This window comes from Oncorhynchus masou, unplaced genomic scaffold (genome assembly GCF_036934945.1).
Source record: "Oncorhynchus masou masou isolate Uvic2021 unplaced genomic scaffold, UVic_Omas_1.1 unplaced_scaffold_3038, whole genome shotgun sequence".
Classification (NCBI taxonomy): Eukaryota; Metazoa; Chordata; class Actinopteri; order Salmoniformes; family Salmonidae; genus Oncorhynchus; species Oncorhynchus masou.
Genome location: NW_027009457.1, coordinates 32,501 through 45,171, shown reverse-complemented (window position 1 = coordinate 45,171; position 12,671 = coordinate 32,501). Strand labels below are relative to the sequence as shown.

The 12,671-nt window shown below is 48.4% G+C and overlaps 1 pseudogene; it reads right to left on the bottom strand.

Annotated features, from left to right (window-relative positions):
• Positions 1-6,667: 6,667 nt before the first annotated feature.
• Positions 6,668-12,671, bottom strand: part of LOC135534118 (cAMP-dependent protein kinase catalytic subunit alpha-like) — a 22,572-nt pseudogene continuing 16,568 nt past the window's right edge.

The window sequence follows — 12,671 nt, the reverse complement described above, 5'->3', positions numbered from 1 at the left end:
CCCTCCTTCATCCCATACACTCATCTGCACCTCCCTCCCTCCTTCATCCCATACACTCATCTGCTCCTCCCTCCCTCCTTCATCCCATACACTCATCTGCACCTCCCTCCGTTCCTCATCCCATACACTCATCTGCTCCTCCCTCCGTCCCTCCCTCATCCCATACAATCATCTGCTCCTCCCTCCCTCATCCCATACACTCATCTGCTCCTCCATCCCTCCCTCATCCCATACACTCATCTCCTACTCCCTCATCCCTCTTTCCACCAGCTCACTCAGACTTCCTCATTTACTCATCTCTAATTCATGTGAAATATATTGACTCTCATTGCTTCATTCATCCCCTCTGTCTCTCATCTGCTCCTCCCTTCTCTCTCTCCTCCTACCTCCTTCCCACACTCTCTCTCTGAGGTGATACTCACACTACTCCGTTCATCCCTCTCTCCTCTGCCAGGCCAGAGTCTCTAGGTGAGGCGGGGGGGTGAGGAGACAGGGAGGGACACACTCACCTCGGTCTTACAGGCCGAACCTGCTGGAACGGAGGAGAGGGGTTAGCACTGCACACACACACAGAGGGGTTAGCACTGCACACACACACAGAGGGGTTAGCACTGCACACACACAGAGGGGTTAACACTGCACACACACAGAGGGGTTAGCACTGCACACACACAGAGGGTTAGCACTGCACACACACACAGAGGGGTTAGCACTGCACACACACACAGAGGGGTTAACACTGCACACAGAGGGGTTAGCACTGCACACAGAGGGGTAAACACTGCACATAGGGGTTAACACTGCACACACACAGAGGGGTTAGCACTGCACACACACAGAGGGGTTAACACTGCACACACACACACAGAGGGGTTAACACTGCACACACACAGAGGGGTTAACACTGCACACACACACACACACACACAGAGGGGTTAGCACTGCACACACACAGAGGGGTTAGCACTGCACACACACACAGAGGGGTTAACACTGCACACACACACACACAGAGGGGTTAACACTGCACACACACACACACAGAGGCGTTAGCACTGCACACACACAGAGGGGTTAACACTGCACACACACACACAGAGGGGTTAACACTGCACACACACACACACAGAGGGGTTAGCACTGCACACACACAGAGGCGTTAGCACTGCACACACACAGAGGGGTTAACACTGCACACACACAGAGGCGTTAGCACTGCACACACACAGAGGGGTTAACACTGCACACACACAGAGGGGTTAACACTGCACACACACAGAGGGGTTAACACTGCACACACACACAAAGGGGTTAACACTGCACACACACAGAGGGGTTAACACTGCACACACACAGAGGGGTTAACACTGCACACACACAGAGGGTTAGCACTGCACACACAGAGGGGTTAGCACTGCACACACACAGAGGGGTTAACACTGCACACACACAGAGGGGTTAACACTGCACACACACAGAGGGGTTAACACTGCACACACACACAGAGGGGTTAACACTGCACACACACAGAGGCGTTAGCACTGCACACACACAGAGGGGTTAACACTGCACACACACAGAGGGGTTAACACTGCACACACACAGAGGGGTTAACACTGCACACACACAGAGGGGTTAACACTGCACACACACACACAGAGGGGTTAACACTGCACACACACACACAGAGGGGTTAGCACTGCACACACACACACACACACAGAGGGGTTAGCACTGCACACACACAGAGGGGTTAACACTGCACACACACACAGAGGGGTTAGCACTGCACACACACAGAGGGGTTAGCACTGCACACACACAGAGGGGTTAACACTGCACACACACAGAGGGGTTAGCACTGCACACACACAGAGGGGTTAACACTGCACACACACAGAGGGGTTAACACTGCACACACACAGAGGGGTTAACACTGCACACACACAGAGGGGTTAGCACTGCACACACACAGAGGGGTTAGCACTGCACACACACAGAGGGGTTAGCACTGCACACACACAGAGGGGTTAACACTGCACACACACAGAGGGGTTAACACTGCACACACACACAGAGGGGTTAACACTGCACACACACACAGAGGGGTTAACACTGCACACACACAGAGGGGTTAACACTGCACACACACAGAGGGGTTAACACTGCACACACACACAGAGGGGTTAACACTGCACACACACAGAGGGGTTAGCACTGCACACACACAGAGGCGTTAGCACTGCACACACACAGAGGGGTTAACACTGCACACACACAGAGGGGTTAACACTGCACACACACAGAGGCGTTGTAAAGCAGAACTCACAGTTGTGGTTGTGGACAGAGGAAGTGTGGCTCTCTCTCTCTGACTGTACCACATTCTGAACCTGAGAGAGGGAGAGAGAGAGAGAGAGAGAGAAAGACTAACTATGTGCACATTGTTACAACACTGTATATAGACATAATGACATTTGAAATGTCTTTATTCATTTGGAACTTTTGTGAGTGTAATGTTTACTGTTAATTTTTTATTGTTTATTTCACTTTTGTTTATTATCTATTTAACTTGCTTTGGCAATGTTAACATATGTTTCCTATCCCAATAAAGCCATTGAATTGAGAGAGACAGAGAGAGAGACAGACAGAGGGAGACAGACAGAGGGAGACAGACAGAGGGAGACAGACAGAGGGAGACAGACAGAGGGAGACAGACAGAGGGAGACAGAGAGAGTGATTTTCTCAGGAAATGACTCAATATGAAAAAGGGAAATCAAAAGCAAGAAGCAGACAAACAAGAGAAATACATAGAGATGTGAAGGGGAGGCCTGTACCTGCGTGTCTGTGTGTGTCTGGTCTGGAGACCGTATTGGTTGTGTGTTCCGGTTGTTTGTCCTCCTGCTTCACCCCCGCCTGTCCCTCAGAACCTCCAGTGATGTCATCACCATTCCGGGTTCCGTTTCCATGGGAACCGGGGCAAGGCAATCCCCCTTAGAACCCTCCTCACCCCTGAGGTTTGGGTGTCACTCTGCCCCCCATCCTCAGCATCCCCTGTTCCCTTCTCCTCTTCATCCTCCTCCTCCTCCTCCTCTCCACTCTCTGTCTCCATTGGCTCCTCCTCTTTCACCTCCTAGGAAGACAGAGAGGGGGTGGGGGGTTCAGAGAGAGAAAGATTCAGTCAGGGCTTTTACAGTTTCAGCATAGTATGAATGAGCAGATCAGAGTTAACAGAGTAAGAAAGGAATATGTGGAATACAGTCAGCCATGTCTTTATTTTCAGGAAACAGGCTACCTAACGAGGTAGCCAACAGTCGCTCCCTCGTTTAATGTATAGCGGCGAAATAGGCTGAATCATACTTTGGCGCGCGCATGTTTGTTGCTCTCTCTCCCTCCCTCCGACCTCTTTTTGTCTACTGGTTCATTATAGACAGGCAACGCGGCTCGAGTTAAGCGCAGACGGCGCGTGCTTTGTAATGACCCAGGCAGCAACCGGCTGCATCCACAGCTCTAGACCCGCCACAACAGTCCCGTGTTCGGCTTCAATACACGCACTGACCGCTCGGTTTTACGATCAATATAACCTTTCATGAGAGAATCAGTGCGTCTTGCTTGGTGACTGGGTGTGCATATGGCTACAGTTACATCACCGAGACAGACAGAGCGAGACAGAGAGAGAGAGACAGAGAGAGAGCATGCGTTTGTTCCGTTAAAAAGGTAGCCGCCTAGAAAGGGCGTAATGAGGAACGAAACATGAGAGACAGGCGGGGATAGAGGGAGAGAGAAAAGAACGGAACTAAGAAGATTATAACGGGGGGGTGAAACAAGCTGCTGTGACGCGAATACAGCCTTGGCGCAGACAGACTTTCCGACGTGGAAAGTATGCTTTCATTTTCACAAACTATTCCACCGAATTAACCACGTAACGCCCACGTCCGTCCGTCTGTCTGCATAGTCTACAGCCAGCTAGACACAGTCTATGATATGGGCACGGTAGCCTATAGCCGAACTTTCACCGCGCCAAACACAGAGGAACCACTACAGCGCATTATGGTCGCCCTCTCTCGACGTGCTCCTGTGTGTGCGGTGAATCTGGAACAAGAGAAGCGAGCGGACGAGAGAGCGCTGTTGAAAGCCCGCACCTTTTGTGCTGCCTGGATGGCTGTGGAGCCCTACAGGAAACAGCGAGCAGGCAGCAAGACACAGTTGCGTGTCGAGGACAGAAATCAGGATGTCTGTTCTGCACGCGCACTGGTTCACGTTACCATTGGCTACCGTTCACACAAAACACACCAGCCCAGAAACGTCATTTTAAACCCAATAGGAATTTAGGACAAATGATAGATTTGCCTTCAGAATAGTTTTTACATGCGATTTAGCTGAGTTAGGCTGAATGAGAGAGAATCAGGGATTACATCCAGGGAGAAACGAGAAAGACGTCTCTCTGCGCTGTTTTGATATCTTGATCATTAATTCATAAGCAGACAGGGTGTAGTGAGTCTGTTCTGCTCTTCCTCTCTCTGTGTAGTCTATAGGACGTGTTGGAAATATTAAGTTACCTTTTTCCCAATGTGTTTATCCTGCAGTGCGCTCTTCAGCAGTCTGTTAGCGGGGCCGGGAGGCTTCGCTGGGGTTGGCGCTGCCTCCACTCCCCTCACCGGGAGAGTGATGTTCCCACACCGGGTCCTCCGCAGCCGACCTCTCGCCACCTCTCTCTCCAGAACCACCTTGACCCTGTTGCGGGTCAGTTTACCCTCAGATGAGAGGCCGTCTTGGCTGGTCAGGTAACCCAGGATCTCCTTCAGTCCCAGTGGCTTGTGGCCCCCGCGGGTCTCCCCTCTTAACGCGGAGGCTCGGTTCTGCTCGGCTAGTCTGCGGACGGAGGCGATCAGTCTTTCGCCCAAATCCGAGCTGGTTTGCCCGCTGCCCCCGACCCCCGGGTTCCCCTCACCTCGTCCGGCCCCGAGTTTGGGTTTGACAGGTGGGGATTCTGTCTGAAGCTGTTTCGGCCGCAGGAGCTGGCTGTTGCTGCTGGAACTTGAACTGGCGCTTCCCTGGCTCATTTTATTTTCCGTTTCAGCAGCAACACCAACGCAGCTACTGCTGCCCTCCTGCCCCGTCGTCTCCACCCCCCCTCCTCCACCCCAGACCCCCTTTGCTTTGCTCGGAGCGCCGCTCCCATCTTGGCCCGGTTTTGTTTCGTGGTTGCCGGCCAAAGCGCTGATGCCACCCCCTTCCTGACCTCCTCCTCTTTCTCCTAATCTCTTGTCTTTTGACGCACTTGCTTTCCCACTGCAGCCTCTCCCGGCAGCACAGCCCGTTTCGCCACAACCCGGGCAGTAGCCAGGACCGTTTCCGCTATTCAGTGGAAAAAGCTTTTGTTTTTTCTCGGAGGTGATACCCGGGGTTTCGGGCCGGGGGTCAGGGCACTCACTCGGCTCGGAGACAGAATCCTCCTCTCGGTCCCGGCTCTCCACCTCCTCTAGGTCGGTAAAGCTGTGCGCGCTGTCCCCGTTGTTGTTCAAACTGGAGTGTTTGGCTTGCTCTCCCTCCACCTCGCTACCGCCGCCGCTACCCGGCGTGAAGTCACTCTTCTTTCGACTCTTTCTCTGCACCTTCGCCGCATTCCTGTAGGATATGGAGCCCTTGTAGCTAACTTTGAGCACTGTTTGCTCCTGGATCAGTTTCTCCAGTTCCTCCCGGGTTCTGTCTGGATCCGAGCCGTGTCTTCTCCGGACCATACGACATATTCTCTCAAGGTCCGGTCGGGCTTTCCGTGAGCGTAGAGAGTCGATGGTCTCGAGGATCCAGTCCCGGTACTTGGATTCGGACATTGTTGTTGTTGTTTTCCCAGCGGTTGAGTTTGGGTTTGGCCGAGTGCGTCTTTTCTCTCTTGTTGTTTCTGAAGTGACGCTGTAAGTCGCTCTCCCTATACCGACCCAGCGCGAGCAGAGAGCGAGCCCGGCAGAGCGGAGAATGAACAACGGAAGCCTCGATGTGCGCATGCGTTGGCCTCATTGTGCGCTTAAGGTGGACTGACGAAGATGGCGTCCCCTTCAGTTCACCCACAGCAGACATACGCGGACGGTAGCTTATTTAAGGTAGAGTTTTTTTTCTTTTTTTCTGCGCATCTCAAGCACATCGCTCTTTGTTCACATTCCCGCTGCTTTTGGGAAACGTAAACAGGCTTTTTTTGGTTGTAATACATACACAGATTTGGAAATGGTATTATTTTGGATATCTGCATATGAACACGTCTTAGGTGGGTCTCTCCAGAGTCCAGACTAAAGAGCCAACAGTTGTCTGCATGACTGCATTGGGCGACGATGCCTCTAGGCTAGACGGTCTTACAGGAAACGCGTCTCATAGACCTACACAGAGTCTGTTCGTCTCTAATTAAATTTACAAGATGGATTGAATAGGTATGCAGGTGTGTGTGTGTCAGTCCCCAATCGTTTTAAAGTGAGTTTAGGCCGTGTCAGTGGTTTTCAAACCTCTCCTCAGGGAGCCCCAGCCAGTCCACATATTTGATCTGTTCTACAGTTAGCGTACCAAGGTCAACTAGTTCAGGGCTTCAACAAAGTGGTGAAATGTCTGGGGGTCCACAACGAGAGGTTTGGGGGAAAAAAACTGGTGCTATATCACGCAAACAAACAGCACACACAATCCCTTGTGTTGGTCATTTTAACAAGTAAAACTTTATTGAACTGATACTCAAGTTGCAAAATATGACACTTTGTGTTTTATTGTTTTTCTTTTCATATGTGGTGGAATTAGACAGTGTCTTTAAACACCTCCCGTTGGAGTGCTGAGGATCCTATAGGGCTGCTGCAGTCCCCAACTTTACACAAATTCTCAGTTTTCCCAGAAATCCTGGTGGAAGGAGTCCCGGAGTTCCTGCTTATTCCCCTCGTATTTCCAGGAATCTTCCAGCCAGGATTTGTGTAAAAGCAGGGCATTTAGAATTGTGCGACCCCAGTCATATGGTTTAAAAAGACTACAGGCCTTATGTATTCTCCTAGAAAGTGCAACAGTATGTATATAGTACATATATATACACCAGCATTGTGCCTGTCCACGGCTGAGAGGAGGATGACCTCCATACACTGAGGAGACTGTGATGGAGGGGATAAACAGCTGGCCACGGTTACGTCCCAAATGGAACACTGTGCCCTACTTAGTGCACTACTCTTGACCAGAGAGCCCTATAGGCCTGGGTCAAAAGTAGTGCACTAAGTAGGGAATAGGGTGCCATTTGGGACGTGCCCTATGATATTAGGCGACGGAACACGACATTAAAGAGTAGAAGAGAATATGGAATTGTATTCAAAGGAGAAGAGTGTTAAGACAATGTAATAATAATAATAATAATAATAGTAATAATGACAATATAATGTTATTTTCAAACCTGGACAAAGGAGTCAGAGAATGTAATGACACCTTTCTAATACAAGATGTTAAATGAGTTGTGACGTGTTTAACATGAGAATGAGTAAAACTACGAGGATGGATTTGACAAAAGGAATGAGTTGTGACGTGTTCAACGTGAGAATCCACCGGGGGGGGGACAACACACGCCAAGGGGGGGTAGGAGTAGGAGAGGGTGGGGGAGGTGAGTGCAGAGTATTGTGTGTTTGTCCCAAATGGCACCCTATTCCCTTTAGAGTGCACTACTTTTGACCACAGCCCATAGGCTTCTGGTAAAAAGTAGTGCACTATTTAGGGAACAGGGGGCCATTCAGAACAAATTCCAGTATGTGTGGAGCAATATGCTAGCCTAGTACATAGGAGACAGTTGTTACAGACAGGTGCCTGTCCCAATATGGTAGTTAGGAGACAGTTGTTACAGAGAATGACCCTGTCCCAATATGGTAGTTAGGATACCGTTGTTACAGAGAATGAACCTGTCCCAATATGGTAGTGAGGAGACCGTTGTTACAGAGAATGGCCCTGTCTCAATATGGTAGTTAGGAGACAGTTGTTACAGAGACAGGTATCTGTCCCAATATGGTAGTTAGGAGACAGTTGTTACAGAGAATGACCCTGTCCCAATATGGTAGTTAGGAGACAGTTGTTACAGAGAATGACCCTGTCCCAATATGGTAGTTAGGAGACAGTTGTTACAGAGACAGGTACCTGTCCCAATATGGTAGTTAGGAGACAGTTGTTACAGCGACAGGTACCTGTCCCAATATGGTAGTTAGGAGACAGTTGTTACAGAGACAGGTGCCTGTCCCAATATGGTAGCTAGGAGACAGTTGTTACAGAGACAGGTGCCTGTCCCAATATGGTAGTTAGGAGACAGTTGTTACAGAGACAGGTGCCTGTCCCAATATGGTAGCTAGGAGACAGTTGTTACAGAGAATGATCCTGTCCCAATATGGTAGTTAGGAGACCGTTGTTACAGAGAATTACCCTGTCCCAATATGGTAGCTAGGAGACAATTGTTACCGAGACAGTAGCCTGTCCCAATATGGTAGTTAGGAGACAGTTGTTACAGAGACAGGTGCCTGCCAAATATGGTAGTTAGGAGACAGTTGTTACAGAGACAGGTGCCTGTCCCGATATGGTAGTTAGGAGACAGTTGTTACAGAGAATGACCCTGTCCCAATATGGTAGTTAGGAGACAGTTGTTACAGAGACAGGTGCCTGTCCCAATATGGTAGCTAGGAGACAGTTGTTACAGAGACAGGTGCCTGTCCCAATATGGTAGCTAGGAGACAGTTGTTACAGAGACAGGTGCCTGTCCCAATATGGTAGCTAGGAGACAGTTGTTACCGAGACAGGTGCCTGTCCCAATATGGTAGTTAGGAGACAGTTGTTACAGAGACAGGTGCCTGTCCCAATATGGTAGCTAGGAGACAGTTGTTACCGAGACAGGTGCCTGTCCCAATATGGTAGTTAGGAGACAGTTGTTACAGAGACAGGTGCCTGTCCCAATATGGTAGTTAGGAGACAGTTGTTACAGAGAATGGCGCCTGTCCCAATATGGTAGTTAGCAGACAGTTGTTACAGAGAATGGCCCAGTTCCAATATGGTAGTTAGGAGATAGTTGTTACAGAGACAGGTATCTGTCCCAGTATGGTAGCTAGGAGACAGTTGTTACAGAGAATGGCCCAGTTCCAATATGGTAGTTAGGAGACAGTTGTTACAGAGACAGGTGCCTGTCCCAAAATGGTAGCTAGGAGACAGTTGTTACAGAGAATGGCCCAGTTCCAATATGGTAGTTAGGAGACAGTTGTTACAGAGACAGGTCCCACTCCAACACTCCATAAAGGATGAAACATCAAAGAGACTAAATAATAAATAAATAACAGTAGAAAAACACAAATGGGACAGAAAAGGCAACACTGCTGGTTTACTCTTCTCTCCGCATCTTCCTCTTCTCTCCGCATCTTCCTCTTCTCTCCGCATCTTCCTCTTCTCTCCCTCTCTTCTTCTCTCCCTCTCTTCTTCTCTCCCTCTCTTCTTCTCTCCCTCTCTTCTCTCCCTCTTCTTCTCTCCCTCTCTTCTTCTCTCCTCTCTTCTCTCCCTCTCTTCTTCTCTCCCTCTCTTCTTCTCTCCCTCTCTTCTTCTCTCCCTCTCTTCTTCTCTCCCTCTCTTCTTCTCTCCCTCTCTTCTCTCCCTCTCGTAGCTGGTGCTTGTGATTCAACAGGAGACAGTACTCCAGTCTACCTTCCGTCTCGTCCGTTCCTTCCTTCCTTCCTTCCTTCCTTCCTTCCTTCCTTCCTTCCTTCCTTCCTTCCTTCCTTCCTTCCTTCCTTCCTTCCTTCCTTCCTTCCTTCCTTCGCCATCTCTCTCTCTCTCCTTCCTTCTCCCACTCCTTTCATCTCTATCTTCTTCCTTCAATCCCTCTCTCTCTGGTTGGGTCTAGAAGTCAGTGAACTCCTTGGCACACTGTTCACTGATGGAGACTCTGATCTCCTCCTCTTCGTACTCCTCAAAGTTGCTGGTGTCACCTGGGCCTTTGAACTTAGGAACGAACGGGGCCTCCACCTACACACATGCGCGCACACCCACACACACATACGCGCACACATACACACAGGAAGAGGAAAAATCTATCAAACAATCACATTTTACTAAACCGGATTCCTGTAAAATTATCATATTCAAACTTATCAATACATTTGTTTACATGATATTCATTGAGCTCTCACCCAGAGCGCCTTACGGGAGAAATGAGGGTTAAGGGCCTTGATCAAAGGGGATTTCTGTCATTTTGAGAAAGTTACCTGGAATTGTACTGTACCCTACATATCAGTTAGACCTTTCACCTTCATCTGGTATACTGTACCCTACATATCAGTTAGACCTCTCACCTTTCTCTGGTATACTGTACCCTACATATCAGTTAGACCCTCACCTTTCTCTGGTATACTGTACCCTACATATCAGTTAGACCTCTCACCTTTCTCTGGTATACTGTACCCTACATATCAGTTAGACCTCTCACCTTTCTCTGGTATACTGTACCCTACATATCAGTTAGACCTCTCACCTTTCTCTGGTATACTGTACCCTACATATCAGTTAGACCTCTCACCTTTCTCTGGTATACTGTACCCTACATATCAGTTAGACCCCACCTCTCACCTTTCTCTGGTATACTGTACCCTACATATCAGTTAGACCCCTCACCTTTCTCTGGTATACTGTACCCTACATATCAGTTATACCCCTCACCTTTCTCTGGTATACTGTACCCTACATATCAGTTAGACCTCTCACCTTTCTCTGGTATACTGTACCCTACATATCAGTTAGACCCCACCTCTCACCTTTCTCTGGTATACTGTACCCTACATATCAGTTAGACCGCTCACCTTTCTCTGGTATACTATACCCTACATATCAGTTAGACCTCTCACCTTTCTCTGGTATACTGTACCCTACATATCAGTTAGACCTCTCACCTTTCTCTGGTATACTGTACCCTACATATCAGTTAGACCCCACCTCTCACCTTTCTCTGGTATACTGTACCCTACATATCAGTTAGACCCCACCTCTCACCTTTCTACTGTACCCTACATATCAGTTAGACCCCACCTCTCACCTTTCTCTGGTATACTGTACCCTACATATCAGTTAGACCCCTCACCTTTCTCTGGTATACTGTACCCTACATATCAGTTAGACCTCTCACCTTTCTCTGGTATACTGTACCCTACATATCAGTTAGACCCCACCTCTCACCTTTCTCTGGTATACTGTACCCTACATATCAGTTAGGCCCCTCACCTTTCTCTGGTATACTGTACCCTACATATCAGTTAGACCCCTCACCTTTCTCTGGTATACTGTACCCTACATATCAGTTCGACCCCTCACCTTTCTCTGGTATACTGTACCCTACATATCAGTTAGACCCCTCACCTTTCTCTGGTATACTGTACCCTACATATCAGTTAGACCTCTCACCTTTCTCTGGTATACTGTACCCTACATATCAGTTAGACCTCTCACCTTTCTCTGGTATACTGTACCCTACATATCAGTTAGACCTCTCACCTTTCTCTGGTATACTGTACCCTACATATCAGTTAGACCTCTCACCTTTCTCTGGTATACTGTACCCTACATATCAGTTAGACCTCTCACCTTTCTCTGGTATACTGTACCCTACATATCAGTTAGACCTCTCACCTTTCTCTGGTATACTGTACCCTACATATCAGTTAGACCTCTCACCTTTCTCTGGTATACTGTACCCTACATATCAGTTAGACCCCTCACCTTTCTCTGGTATACTGTACCCTACATATCAGTTAGACCTCTCACCTTTCTCTGGTATACTGTACCCTACATATCAGTTAGACCTCTCACCTTTCTCTGGTATACTGTACCCTACATATCAGTTAGACCTCTCACCTTTCTCTGGTATACTGTACCCTACATATCAGTTATACCCCTCACCTTTCTCTGGTATACTGTACCCTACATATCAGTTATATACCTTTCAGTATACTGTACCCTACATATCAGTTAGACCTCTCACCTTTCTCTGGTATACTGTACCCTACATATCAGTTAGACCCCACCCTCACCTTTCTCTGGTATACTGTACCCTACATATCAGTTAGACCTCTCACCTTTCTCTGGTATACTGTACCCTACATATCAGTTAGACCTCTCACCTTTCTCTGGTATACTGTACCCTACATATCAGTTAGACCTCTCACCTTTCTCTGGTATACTGTACCCTACATATCAGTTAGACCTCTCACCTTTCTCTGGTATACTGTACCCTACATATCAGTTATACCCCTCACCTTTCTCTGGTATACTGTACCCTACATATCAGTTAGACCCCACCCCTCACCTTTCTCTGGTATACTGTACCCTACATATCAGTTAGACCTCTCACCTTTCTCTGGTATACTGTACCCTACATATCAGTTAGACCTCTCACCTTTCTCTGGTATACTGTACCCTACATATCAGTTAGACCTCTCACCTTTCTCTGGTATACTGTACCCTACATATCAGTTAGACCTCTCACCTTTCTCTGGTATACTGTACCCTACATATCAGTTAGACCTCTCACCTTTCTCTGGTATACTGTACCCTACATATCAGTTAGACCTCTCACCTTTCTCTGGTATACTGTACCCTACATATCAGTTAGACCTCTCACCTTTCTCTGGTATACTGTACCCTACATATCAGTT